This window comes from Cryptomeria japonica, chromosome 9, assembly GCF_030272615.1.
Source record: "Cryptomeria japonica chromosome 9, Sugi_1.0, whole genome shotgun sequence".
NCBI lineage: Eukaryota > Viridiplantae > Streptophyta > Pinopsida > Cupressales > Cupressaceae > Cryptomeria > Cryptomeria japonica.
In genome coordinates, this window is record NC_081413.1 from 558548944 (window position 1) to 558563408 (window position 14465).

Genomic DNA, 14465 nt, shown 5'->3' on the forward strand with positions numbered 1-14465 from the left:
CTGCTATTTTAGGTAGAGATCGCCCCGGTAAGGGCAGCCCTTCGACATAGTAGGGGCCTGCTGCGGATCGATCTTATGCAGCACCGATGAACAGTGTTGCGGGGAGGGCCCCTATCAATTCTATGGTAGTTCAGTTAGGAAGGAAGGGAAGGGTTGATGGCTGGATGGAAGGTTAGCCGGTTTAGTTGCCGGAAACAAGGAACGAGACGGGGCCAGTAACTAGTTTCGGGTTAGCCGGGGCCGGTAACTAGTTTAGGGTAGCTGGTAACTAGTTTAGGGAACAGGTTTTGATGCAAAGAACTAGTTGGTGGGCCCTTCTCTTCTGCACACCCGTGAAAGGTTAGCCGGTTGGAACTAGTTTAGGGTTAGAGGAGGGGAGTGTTCCTAGTGAATGGAACTAGTTTAGGGTTAGCCGGTTGGATGGAACAAGTGGACTAATGGAGGGAATGGGACTGGTCGGCCCCTCCCGAGGAGAGAATGAATGCTTTCCCCAGCAAGACAGAACTATTGCTGCTCCGGGGCTATAAACCTGCCCGCCTGCTAAAGATGTGTTAGTTTCCCTTGCCTACACAACCTGTTCACCAGAACTATAGCCTTTGCACGCACGCGGCCCGCTATTGGTGTTAGTTAGTTGCCCCTACTATTCTGTAGGGTAGGGGTGATTCTATACGTAACATGCTTCCCCACCCTGCAACACAATAGTAGGGAGAGTGCTCCAAATAAGAGTGCTTAGGATCAGAGTGCTTAGGATGGACGAAGGAAGGTTCAATCAGCAGGTAGAACTTCTGCCCGCATCTTTCTTGCAATTAAGTAATCGGCCATTCCAGGCTCAGCGAAACCAACAAACAAGCGAGGTCGCCCAATTATTTATAGTTGTTCTTCCTAATCGATCCAACCTTAGTTAGGAGATAGGCCCCTTTATTCAAATAATAGGGCCCCCATCTTTCTATAGTTCCCCGAGAACTAAGATTCCTTAGAATAGTAGGGCCCTTAGGGCGCTGGGGTTCTAGCCATTTATCAACTACTTATCCCACCTCCCCCGGCTAGAACCCCAGGGACTAGAGTGTCGAGGGGCCCTTAGAATAGTAGGGCAACTAATCTACCTCCACTCTAGTTCCGGCATTTATTACCCTGCAGGCAGACACCCGGACCATAGAATAGTAGGGGCCCCTGCCAATGAATAGTAGGCCGGTGCATGCATGTAGAGGTAGATTATTGTAGGGCGGCCCATCAACTAAAATAGTTGTAGGGGAGTTTCCCATCCTGCTAGATGGCTGGTGGCATGTTACGTATAGAATCTGCCTTTAGAACCAACCATTATAGGCCTACCCCTGTAGGCCGGCCCCCCTTCTATAATATTGGGGGCATGTTACGTATAGAATCGAGATGCCAGAATTATAGATAGTTGTCCCCATAGAATTGTAGGGCTATAGGATGTGATTAGCCGTTGGGCGGGCTACAATACAATCACCCCTGCAGGAACATCCCCAGGTGAACAAGATGCTGATCAGGATCTATACGTAACATGGTGCACAAAACCCTACTATTCGGTCGGGCCGCTATTTGAGTTCGAACTAAGCCGATGAACCTGCAGGGGGACCACTCTCAAAGAAAAGCCACATGAACTGCAGCCCCAGTAGAATCAAATTATCCTCGCCACAATTCTAGTTATAGTTCCCAGTCTCCTTCACCACATTGCGCCTGTTCACCACTAATTCGGGGCACATTTCTCTGCATGCTCGACACTCGACTCACAGGAACATCCGGAACTAGAGTTTCCCATCGATTCTAGAACTATTTTAGTTACTCTAGTCCCCTACTATTCTATGCTCGCATTGCCCCCTACAATTCAAATGGGGCTTCAGTCAAGAATTGACTTATTAGATTAATAAGGGGGGGGAGGGAATTCTAGTGATTATCGAGGGCACTCGATTGCAACTCCCCCCCCCCTCCCCCCTCACCCCAACATCCGGGTGGGGGGGAAGTCAAAGGGCCTCCCTCCCACCCCTGCATTGGGTGTAATTGTTTTCCAGTAAAGCCCCTAGAATTCTATGGCCCCTACTATTCTATGGATCTCGCAGCGAGATCATCTATCTGGGATCTAGTGACCCATGAAACAATATCCCCTACGGGAATCGAACCCGTGTCTTTGACATGAAAAGACGATGTCCTAACCACTAGACGAAAGGGACCCGCCCCCCCCCTTCTATAGAATTCGTCGAACTCCATCTGGAGTGGCCTCGACCGAACCGATGGGTATAGATTCTAGCATACCGAACCCCTGGGGACCAAACCGCTATTAGAAAAGGGTGGGGGGGATTGGGATCTATCATATCGAACCCCTGGGGACCAAACCGTTGTTCTAGTAGCGAGGTGGGGGGGATGCACCCGATGAACCCCGAGCCCATAGAATATAGGGCCGTCGGCGAACTAACCAACCCTCCGATTATATAGAGGGGGAGGGGGCGAGGGGTTGGGGGATGGAGAGCGATAGCGAGCCCCCCGGTGGCCATAGCCATTTCAGCTCCATCAAATTGTAGGGGTGGCTCGAGATTCTATACGTAACATGACTATAGGCTATAGGCCGATGAACTGCTTCCCCTATAGATAGTAGGGCCCGTAGGGTGGGAGGGTTAATTAATCAGTAATTAATTCGCCCATAGCCTCCTCCCACCCACCCGGCGGGGGCCCTTCTATCAAGAATAGTAGGGGGCTAGAGTAAGCTCGCCCTACAATTCTATGGGACTGATTAATTAAGGGTGGGTCACTATCGAGCCCCTCCTCACTGGGCTATAGTTGCTGATTCGATTAGTTATTCTAGCATGTGTGGGCCCCCTTAATCGAATCAGCAACTATATAAGATTATTCCCTGCGCTGATTAATTAGGAGGTATCTCCCCTACTATTCTAAAGGGGTGGGGGGCTAAAGGGAAGCAGGCTTCAATCAAGCCCTACAATTCTATGGGACTGATTAATTAGAGGAGGAGAGTTGGTGGAGGATATAGTTGCCGCCCTCAAATTATATGGTAGGGGCCCTCATGAACCAAAGGGATGGTTTCATAAACAGAGGAAGATATTAAAAATCCATAGCTATCAATTACATGTGTTTAAAAAGATAATAATATTAAACACCTTGAGGCATGTTGCATGCATGCAAAATCTACAAATATTGTTGTGTGCATGCAAAATCTACAAATATTGTTGTGTGCATTCAAAATTTACAAATATAATTGCATGCACATAAATTGTATCATATAGTAAAAAAATTGTACTTGCATGGATATAAAATTTGTATGCATACACTTACATAACAGGTGCCTCCTCTCATGATCGATATTTGATCTTGGCCAAGCTATGGGCCTAGGGAGATCACTCTCTGTGTCAAGCCCTAGACTTCGTAAAACCCCCTTACTGAACCACTTAATGTGCATCCAGTATGGGTTCGCCTTCCAAATCTTCCCATTCATTTCTAGGAGCATTCTTGTTATGAGGCCATTGACAACTCTATTGGTCATTTCTTGAAGGTTGACGATGCCATGTCTTCTATGGGTCACTCTACCTTTGCTCGCATCTTAATCAATATTGACATCTCTTAGCCTCTCCCTAAGGATGTGGTTCTTATGGTCGAGAATAGACCTTGGACTCAATCATTGAATTTTGAGGGCCCCCCCTTTCGCTGCCAAAGATGCTTCTCAACGGGTCATCTAGCTTCGTGACAACTACTTGGTAGAGGGATGCTACTACTGATCACTTGACTGTTAATGCTCGACTCTAAATATGTTGACTCCTCTCGAGAGGATGATATCTCCTCTCAGGATAAAGTGGTACCTCTTACTATTGTTGAAGCTTTAGTTGACCCGCTTGCCACTTCAATCGTGGCCTCCTCTATCCCTAAGGTTCTTGCTCTTGGTCTGCAGCTCTGATCTTCTTTGGCCAAATCTACTCCTGATGCTATTTTGCAGCCACTTCTTGCGATTGCTACTGATAGACTCTTATGTGAATTCCTCCCCAATTGACTACTTTTGATGGCCCTAATGATAATATTGCCTAAACCGTCGTATGTCACATACAGAAGGGAAAATCTCCCCCCCTTCCCCAAACCCCTCTTTGTCATGGCTTGGGTGTTCCCCCCATTCTAAAGTTGGGTTTTGGGTTGTTGCAAGTTTGACAAGTTTTTTTGTTCGCCCATCTAGCTTTGTTTTATTTGGGGTTTGCATCCCTGTTTTGTTCTCTCTTTTGTCACCTTTGGGCTGTTGTATTAAGGGTCAACACCCTTGTTTTTTCTGCTTTCTTCATCAAAAACATGTGAAGTAATAAGACAAAAGTGTGGATAAATTAGAGTGACAATTAATATTAAAAAATGTACAAGTGAGAAGGGTGTGAATAAATTAGAGTGATAATTAAGACTAAAAAATGTATAAGTGGAAGGGCTTATAAATTATATTTTATTCACATCATGCTGATAAACTCTGCACCAACATTATTCAAACATTGGTTAACTTTTAATTTAAAAAAACACTTATTTCAGAGATGTATTAAATAGCTGCTAACATACACTTGCATGTATGCAAACACTACAGACATACATTTCTCTACATACAAATCGGCAGGCTTACAATTATATACAGATATAAGTTGTAGACATACAATTAATGTAAGAATTTTGTAGACATACACTTTCATATATAGATTAAAAACTCAAAAAGATTATTCATGAACAAATTCAATATGTAGTTGTATACAACTTTATAACTGTATATATGCATTACAAATATTTAAAAATACTCATAAGTTGCATACATATTTAACATCCAGTTTTATGTACATGTATGCTTATATAACCATATATGTATATGCATTGGAAATATATATTTATTTATGATATCTTAGGGACCAATAAGTACTAATAAGTAATCATGCAGAATCGTGACTTTTAACTCATTTGACTTTTGTACCTTTTCACATGAGATGGATTTTGCAAAAGGTGCAGGTCATGCATTGGAAAATTATTTTTTTAGGTGCAAGTGATCCTCTATTGCAACTACGTTGTCTTTTATTTTATAAACCTTAAAAGAATGTAATAACACATACATGCGCACATCTAGTAGTGTCTTTCTAAAATTTTACTGGTATATATTTCTAATATATTTAAATGGTGACTTAAGAAAATATCATATCAACTATTAAAGTGCGCTCAGCTACTGAATCCTCTCCCTGTTGCCTACATTCCCAAATCTTAAATCTATTTAAGATTATGCTAAAGATAGATTGTTGCAAAGCACAATGTTATTTCCTTTCCAATTTGATTAAAGGAAACTCTGCATGTTGTGAACTAATGAAAGTACAGATAGGAAAGCATTGTAGTATTTCTATATTCTTTAACATGGTTGAAGTATGTTTTCTTTGATGCTTCACATTAATTTTCTACATTTGCAACGTCATGCCATTGATGTGATTTGTATTGCATGGCATTTGTCTCTTATTGAATTAAGCATCTGTTCTGCCATCCACATCTCAACAATATGCACCCATGTTTTTCTTTCTGCCCTTCTTTTAGTTGAATGCTTTTATCTTACCCAACATGTGTGTATATGTATTCGCCTAAGATGTTTGAAACGAGAGCCCAATGTAAAACTATCAAATGAAGAATAACTTCTTAATTACAACATATTATCAAACACCATTACTGTATTCAAACACTATCCACAAACTTGTTTGGAAGCATAAATGCACTAATGATTAATTTGTATATTACAAAAAACAAAGGAATTAATAAAAAATATGAATATCAAAGAGCCCAAACGACTAATAATATTGAATTATATGAACAAAGAGAATATTTGCACGGATTACAATTAGCAAATATTGGAAAAGAATACAGCATAAACTTCCAATGCACCTGCAACAACTCAGAGAAATGAAAAGTTACAACTGAACATATGGTCAATATCAATAATCAACAGTGACAATGATACAATCTACTACAAATATAACAAGACTCAAGTAAAAGTTAAATAATATAAAACAAAAATTTAAATGTGTATATTTTCACTTAATGCTAATTCATTTTATTTTCTGGGTTTTTTCTCATTGCAAGTACAAAAATAATAGTAGAGCCATTTGGAACAAGTGAAGTTAACTGTGAGCATTAAAAATCAAAATAAATTGGCCCAACCCTACAATCACCACTGCTCCATGTTTTTTTTTAAATTATAAGACTAAATTAATCATGCAAATGGCAACAAAAGACCTAACTTTGTACAATTTAATTATGGTCACCAATGGCATTATATTTTTGTTGAAGTTTAAAACTTTTGAAAGTGAATAGTGCAAATTGTAGGGTTATAGAAAAGAAACTAATATGGATCTGACCAGTAGACGGACTGTCTTATGCTAAGTACTTGCCAGTGAGAGGTCAGTTGTTTGAAAACCGGAGTTACCAATGAAACAGAAAACAAAAAACAAAAACTAGTGCAAGTTGTGTGCTTACAAATTGATGGATTTATAGAAAAATGGCCCTTCCGTAAAATTAGTCTTCCTACATGATATATACATAATAATTGAGAGAATAATTCATACCATGTAAATAATGCAATAAGTTTAAGTCGTCACTTAATCTCTAAGGACAGGATTTTGTAGCATAATTATAACTCTTCTAAACAAAAGACACTACTAATCTTGCAAAGCCGGCTTAATGAATGAAACAACTTGGCATTTTAATTTCCTGCAGAGGCACATCTCTGTATATGTTTCCATCTTCAATTAAACCCAAGGACTGACTTCTGCTCTTGGTCCCTCTCCTTTCAGTACTACGCAATTCACTACTTATAATTTCTTTATACAGAATCCATATGTAAAAGATAAATTAAAAAGCAGGAAGTATTCTGGAAAAATTGTTATTACATCACAAAAGACACTTTATAGCTACTCAGATGTAAGATGAATTGTCTCCTTGTACACTTGTACATAAATTTACGCTCCCTCATGTCTACAACCTTATCCTATGTAAATTTTGTAGATAAAAGATCTCATACCATGCATGCCAAATTTGACAAATCAAGATATATACATTTTCAAGACATTTTCTCGTCACATTGAAATGAATTTGAGACTTTGAAAGTTTTAGCTTAATCAACAAAACATTGACCTTACTAAATAACCTAGTAGCAAATGCCTCCTTTCATGATCCCTTGCTTCATCTTCATGAGCATCATGCTTTTTTTGAGGGGTCCTTCCCTCACAGAGTAATCTACATTTGCAGTCTTACAGCTTGGGGTTTGAACGCTTTATCCATAAAAAGAAAATTGTATTGGTTACTAAAGAAGAAAGCATTTACAAAATAGCCTGTCCAAAAATGAACACAGCGAGGAGCAATTAAGGTTACAAAAACAAGCTCCTGGAAGCAAAATGGGGGATGCAACAAGGCACACAGTAAAAAGGCAAAAGGAAACGAACTTCAAATAATTACAATAGCATTTCAACTAATTGACAGGAGCTGCAAATATACCCATGGCCTCATCTATTGTTGCTACAGCAATGTTGCTCAAGTTGGCCATCCAAGTTGTTGCAACAGACTGAGCAGTAGCCTTGATTAAAATTATTGAAATGACGAGGAAAGGAGTTTGCGAAAAGGATTGGTTTGCTAAGGTTTGCTTCTTTGCAGTCCTTCATATAGTTTCTAATATCAGCTGTTTTTTCTCCTTTGAGGTTAGTATAGTTTCAAAGACCTCAATGTGATTCTGGAGGCATATTTAACTAGGTTTTCTGGGGACTTTTGGAGCTAGTGAAGGCACTCTGTTTGTGCAGCTGATTTATTTTGAATGGGATTGGGTTTCTAGGACTTTGCTAAGTTGACCAAGAACAGAATAGGTAAGAAAGGCTTTGTATCAACTGGTCCCTATTTTTAGACCTTGGATTGTAACCTTGGGAGTGAGATAGAGGGATTGGAATTTGATTGGCACAAACATTGTGAGCATTGGGCAAAACAAAGGTGGAGGGGCAGCATTAAGGACGTGGTAGCTGAAAAAAGTTCTTAGCTGGTTGCCCTATAGAGGCAATAAAAAAAGGGTTTTTGATAGGAAGAATAAAAGGCTCCTTCATTGAGAAAAACTGAGTAGGACAGTTGCAGTCACCCTCATTCCTCCCAATAGTGAATGAAGGATTGATATGAACATGCAAAATCATAGGAACAATGTTACCTAAGGTAAGATAGGATCTTGGATTTTAACCTTGGGAGTGAGATCAAGGTATAGGAATTTGATTGACACAGGCATTGTGGGCATTGGACAAAACAGTAGGGTGTGGCAAAGGGGCAGCATTGAGGATGCAGTAGCTCAAAAAATTTCTTGGCTGGTTACTAAATGGAGTGATAAGGATATTTTATAGGAACAAGGAAGAGTTCCATAGTTGACAAAACTTGAGTAGGACAGTTATAGTCACCCTCATTCCTTCCAATAGTGAATGGGTTTTATATGAACATCCAGAATCATAGGACACCTAAACCAAAGAGGAAAACTTTAAGTTGAGAATCTGTAGCATGGGCAGCCACTTCCTCATCTATGTATATAAGTTGGTTGCCTTTTGTCGCATAATGATGTTAAGTCTGCAATGATTATCCTTTATACCTTATGCCCCTTTAGAAAAAACACACTTTATGCTGATCTGTCTTCACTTCACTGCCTTGACTTCACTACAGCTACGATGAATTGTCAGAAAAATTTCCTTGGGAATTGAACATCCAAATAGTTTTTGCAATAAGTTTACTAATCTATTATGCAGAACAATCTAAATGATCTCGAGCAGCGACCATCTTTGCAGTGACAGAGTTGCAAATCATAGTAAATCCTGCTTACTTTGAAGAAGCAGAACCAACAAGAAAATGGTCTATATCCTCTTGCTTAGCCAGCTCTATGCAATTGCTTCCATTTACAGAACTTCAATAAATAATTATAGTTTAAGATGCAACTTCTGGTGAAATGTTCTTCTATAACCATTCATGGACTAAAGAATGCACTTCCTAAGCTTGTTGGGGAGTGGCAGCATTGATATTACCAATGTTCCAATCTGGTTCATAAGCAATAATCCACAGTTACCAAGACACTCTATTATAGGAATGTAGACAGAGAATACGTCCCATTGTACCCACAATTTCTGGTGACTAAAATCATATGTATTATAGCCATCTCCTCCTTATTTTACTCACATATGCTAATTAAATTGGCGTCCCCATCCCTGTACCAGAAATGGTACCCCTGCATCTCCTGGTAACTATGCAATAAGCACATCATACCAGCTAGGCACTAGACATCAAAAGTTTTTCCAGATTAACATTCTTCTTATTTTCACTTTTCTCCTATCACCTATGCAAGCAATTACCTTGAGATTCTCATTCAATGCACATGCAGCTTTTTTCCCAATAAACAGGTTTTCCTTACTAATAACATGTCTCCACTCAGAATACCAAAAAGTAACCCATTCAAAACTCGCTCGGATTTTGCTTGCTATGCTCTTATGCCAAATAATAGAGCAAATTGCACGTAAGTATAGGAAGATTTTATTCAATCATAGAGAAATATTGATAAAATATCATAGTGTAATGTCCCACCCCAGTTTGCCAATAATTTCCACGCTACTTCTAACCACTCAGCTATGTAGGAATTCTACCAAACAGTTGTCATGCATTCACTGGTGAAGAACATTAAACTAGCTGCTCACTGTAAACATAGTTTGCTATTGTTTTGTTATTTGATTTCTATTTTTTAACATATTTGCATGGAGGTTTACATTTCTCATATTGCCATTTATAATGTATGAAAACAAACACCATAAATCTGGAGATTGAAAATTGAAGATACTTAACATTCAGTCAATTTAATGATTCAGAAGTACCTTGATTAATGCCTCCAAAATTAATGAAAGATCTGATTACAAAATCTCTGACGTGTACAATCAGCAACAGCAGTAGATTATAAATAAATTCCATGAAGGTAAACACCTTTCAAGTGCAGCAAATAGTTTAAAAAGAACCAAAATAAATCAACCTTAAACTCTGCTCAGAAATCTTTCGCTGTCTAGAATTAGACCCACTTGCTGATCACCCAGGTTACTAATGAAGTTGCAGCAATGACGCTGATATTATTCTGAAAATTAATTAGCAGCAGTCTACAATGTAGAGAATGGAACCGATAACCATCAGTCTTTAACTTCTAATTCACAGCTCTTTCACCATAAACCCTAGCAACCAGCAATCACCTTACTATGAATCTCACACCTAGAGTTTGAAGAAAGCATCCAACAAAGCCAAAGAAAAGGATTTCCAAAACCCTCAAAAAACTAATAAATATGGGTTTCAAACCCTAATCGATCTGCATTAAAGAATCCTTCAAAATGCTTCTTTCAAAATTAGATTTGTTCACAATTTCCCCTTATTTTGTGCTCCAAACCCTAGAAGCTGCAGATCTACAAATTAATAATATTTCCAGCTCCTCCTCAATTTCAAATACTTGTCAAACCCTCCAGAGAGATTTCCAATTGAAACCTCCAACAATCTGATAATGAAGCGCAATGGTGAATTCTAGATGAATCCACACCAAAAAAGGATTTGGGTTTCCATCCAAACCATGGAGAAAATCCAAGGGTTTTTGTCCTCAAACTTCCTACATTGAAAGCCAAGCTCCCAAACTTCTCAGAGAGAAAAATAAAATAAACCAAGTATATCAAATGGCTTCCTCAAATCTTCTTTTATAATCCTCTCATGAAGTTTTCTGAAACCCTATTTAAATTTCCCACTTATAATATTTTAATATTTAACTTGCATATGGGAAATAATAATAAAGTAGCCCCTCATATTATTTCTCCATTAATATAAAGTCACTTAAATATCCTTATACCTCCATATGTTGGTGCTTGTCTTAATTATTTAAAACCTTAGAATTCCCTAAGCGCCACAATAATGTCACTTTATATAATTTAATAACATTAAGTTAAATGTATCATTTAACTGAAATATTTTAACGTTATTTAAATAATATCTCAGAATGCCAAATGAGGTAAAAAAATAACATGAGCATTGAAATCACAGTCTCTCCCAAAATAGAAATGCTACCAAGACCGACTGAATCTATGAAGTGACAACTGAAGCTAATACAAGCTCATACTATAAATAGCAGTGTTCACTGGGGACTAAAGAAAACAAAACTAGAAAAACCCAGAAAGATAAGTGTCAGGCGATCACTTACTATAAATAGCAACTCCCACAGAACCTACTAAAACTATGAACTGAGCTTGCCAAGAGAATAGGAACACTCCCAACAGACCAATGGGTGTCGAAACTGAAACCAAGTAAAAATAGTAATTTACTAAAAATAGCAAATCTTGGACGGGTTGTCCAAAATCACTCCACAAAGTGTCATCCAACTCCAATAACTGCTTTGAACCCATTGGCAACAATGCAACCCTTCTTTGAACTGATTGATTCCAACCCAGAAGAACAGTATTAACCTCACTGCAAAGAAGCCTAAAAATGGAGACATTACACATAGTTTGTTGGCTCACAACAAAACTTTGTTGTGATTGTAACGTCCCTTGTAGGAACACTAGGTTTTTGTCTACTATAAAGTACAGTGTTTTGTCACTCGTTTGCATAAATGGGGTGGTCGTGGTTACAATTTGAGAATTCTGATTGGAATAATAATTCAAGAATAACTTTAGCAGAAACATTGGTTTAAAGAACAATCTCTAATGAACGTAATGAATATAATAACATAACTTCCTTTATAAAAGAGTAATTACTGATATAATAAATGATATCAACAAACTCACATTGTCTTTTTAGGGGATCATGTCTTCTTCTTTAAAAGGTTCACTGCAAATTATACATTGTCATTGCCGTTTCTACATTAATTAAGGATTGTTTTGTAAGCATATCGAACCATATCATTCATCATCTTAATGAATTAGGCTTACTCCTTAATCTCTGACAAACTAATCAATCGCTGCATTCACAAAGTGCTCTTTGATCGCTGATTAATAAACTCTGCATAATGAAGTCTGTATATTGAAGTCTACTACCTTGACTCGCCCAGCATCATGAATGATACAGATTCTTATTGATTGCTGCATCAAAGATCTCTTTAACAGATACAGATTAATCGCTGTCATGCATATTAGTTTTGGTTTATTGATAGTAAGCATCATTTTGTCTAAATAGTCGTTGCATAATAATGACTTGGTTTAGGGATTGAATGGGAACATTACAGTCTCCCCTTCTTGGAATTGTTTGCCCACAATCAACCTTAAATCATCACAACAACACTAGGATCCCAATTAAGTCTGTAGAATGCTCCAACACGTATTCCTTGCTTCATGCAGATGGCAATGGATTTATCAGATTTGTCGAACTCCATCATTTGATGAGGTAATTCATGGAATCTACCCATCATTGAAACTCTTGGGTCCCAAGGTTTGTAGCACCATCTATTCAAAACAGAATTTTGTTGGGTAAAACTATACTCTTGGAATCTGCCAAGAGTTAGAACATGCCAATGCTGCACAAACTCTTTAGAAGAATGTCTTTTCATGGCCTCAAGCTTCAACACTATAAGATCAAGTTTACTATATTCATCATAGATCATCTTGATTCCAAGTTAACCTTAGAAATGAACCATCACGCAGATGTTGCAGCACTCTGATTTCAACAATCTGCTTTTCATACTCACATTGTTTTTGTCTCGCATGGAATCCTAAGGAATATTTGTTGTTTACATCCACACTGAAGATATCATTGCCAAACTCAGTCTCAGTTCGTAAAAGAAATTGGTTCAACCATACAACCACGAACTTGTTGGTTGAAAATTTTGTACACTTGGGGAAATATACAAAATTATGGTTTCAACCACAGTGTGAGTAAAACTCTCCTAATTAAGGGAAGGCTCCCCCTATTTATCTACAACTTTAAAAATAAAATGGGATGGGACAGCAGTCTTTCTTCTTCTTTTAAGAAAACCAATATCCTTTTCTCTTCACAGAAAAGTGATAGCAATTTAACATAAAACAGCAGTAACAACTTTTTGAAATGAAATGAGAGAAAGGAAATGAAGTTTCCTGAAATCTCAGAGACTTCCGTCACTTACTTCGGGATGGGACAGCAATATCAAGCTCAAAGTCTCGATTATGTGATGTCCTATCTACCCTTTTCTATACTAACGCTATCAAGAACAAATTATAACAGCTCAAAGACTGAAATATCTTATTCTTTTCTACATAAAACAGTAGGAAGTAGTACAAGCTCAAAGACTCACAGCTATTTCTTACAAAATCTGCTTCTAAACTCTCTTAAGAATAAGTGCAAACACAGAGTCTTATAGCTCCTCTCAAAAGAATATTTATTCTAATTTATATTAACCTCAAATACTTGCAGCACAAAGACTGCAAATCAAATTCGATTAAGCTCTTAAAGAAACACTTGCAAGAAAGATAATACAGAACAAAAACTCAAGAATGTAGCACAAAGACTCAAAGCTTGAGCAATTTCCTTCTATTTCTTTCAATTCTTGAATTCACTCATGAAAGCTCAAAGACTTCTTTGTTGTAAATTTGGTAGAGTTTTTGCTTGCTTTCTAGAAAATAAAAATTACAATAGACCCCCCAAGTATTTATAGGAGAGGAGTCATGAGAAAAAGGTGGGAGGATCCTAACTAACTTGAGAAATTCTCTCAACCACCAAGACTTATTCAATAACTAACTATGACTTATTCCAACTACAGTCCTAACTGAAAACAACTTGTAGTTGTCTTACATGTAATTACAAAAGTGCAAGTAAAGACTTGACTTGCAATTTACAAAAGGTTTTTACATGTAACTTGTCAAAAGAAAAACTACAACTAAGAGATTACAATTCTGGAAAAATACAACTTAGTGTTGAAAAACACTAAGCTGCAGAGTGTGAAGACATGAATCCTTCGAACTTCTGGATGATTATTTGCAGCTCATCAGGATCCGGTTCATTGGTATTTTTGGCCACGGTCATGGTTTTCACGATAACATCGCTGCAACGAAGGATTGTGGCATTATTTTTCTCTAAAGAAGACTAAATTTCCCACAAGTAAACTTGATAAGTCACTAAGGCTTGAATGGATGCTGCTGAAAATAGTTCACTTTTCCACTCTTGACAAATCTTCAACTGCAGATCAGAAAGAACCTTTTCTTCTACCAACAATTCCCCATCATGACCCATGATGGTGCAAGAAGCTTTCTGACAATGAGAGATCATATCCTGAAAAACTTCCATCCGCAGCCTCATAGCATCATCAATGTCTTCAATAAGTGACTTAAGAACAAGGGTTTTGTTCTCCAAGAGCTCCTGATATTCCAAGTACACAACTCTTGAAGGAATTACCTGACGTTCTAGAAGTAAACTTAACTTTTTGTTGAGAAATTTTAAGCCAAATAGTCTAAGCTGTCTTCTAC

General features: G+C 38.1%; 1 protein-coding gene across 2 annotated transcripts in view; it reads right to left on the bottom strand.

Moving 5' to 3' along the window:
- Positions 1–5628: 5628 nt before the first annotated feature.
- LOC131070775 (uncharacterized) overlaps positions 5629–14465 on the bottom strand; it is a 130896-nt gene continuing 122059 nt past the window's right edge. Inside the window, exon 16 of one of the 2 annotated variants that reach the window (XM_058006422.2) lies at positions 5629–5898. The gene's annotated coding sequence lies outside the window, so the exon portion shown is untranslated. Of the gene's footprint in view, positions 5899–6963; positions 7284–14465 lie in introns of those variants that run through there. The other variant, XM_058006428.2, reaches the window with a different exon arrangement.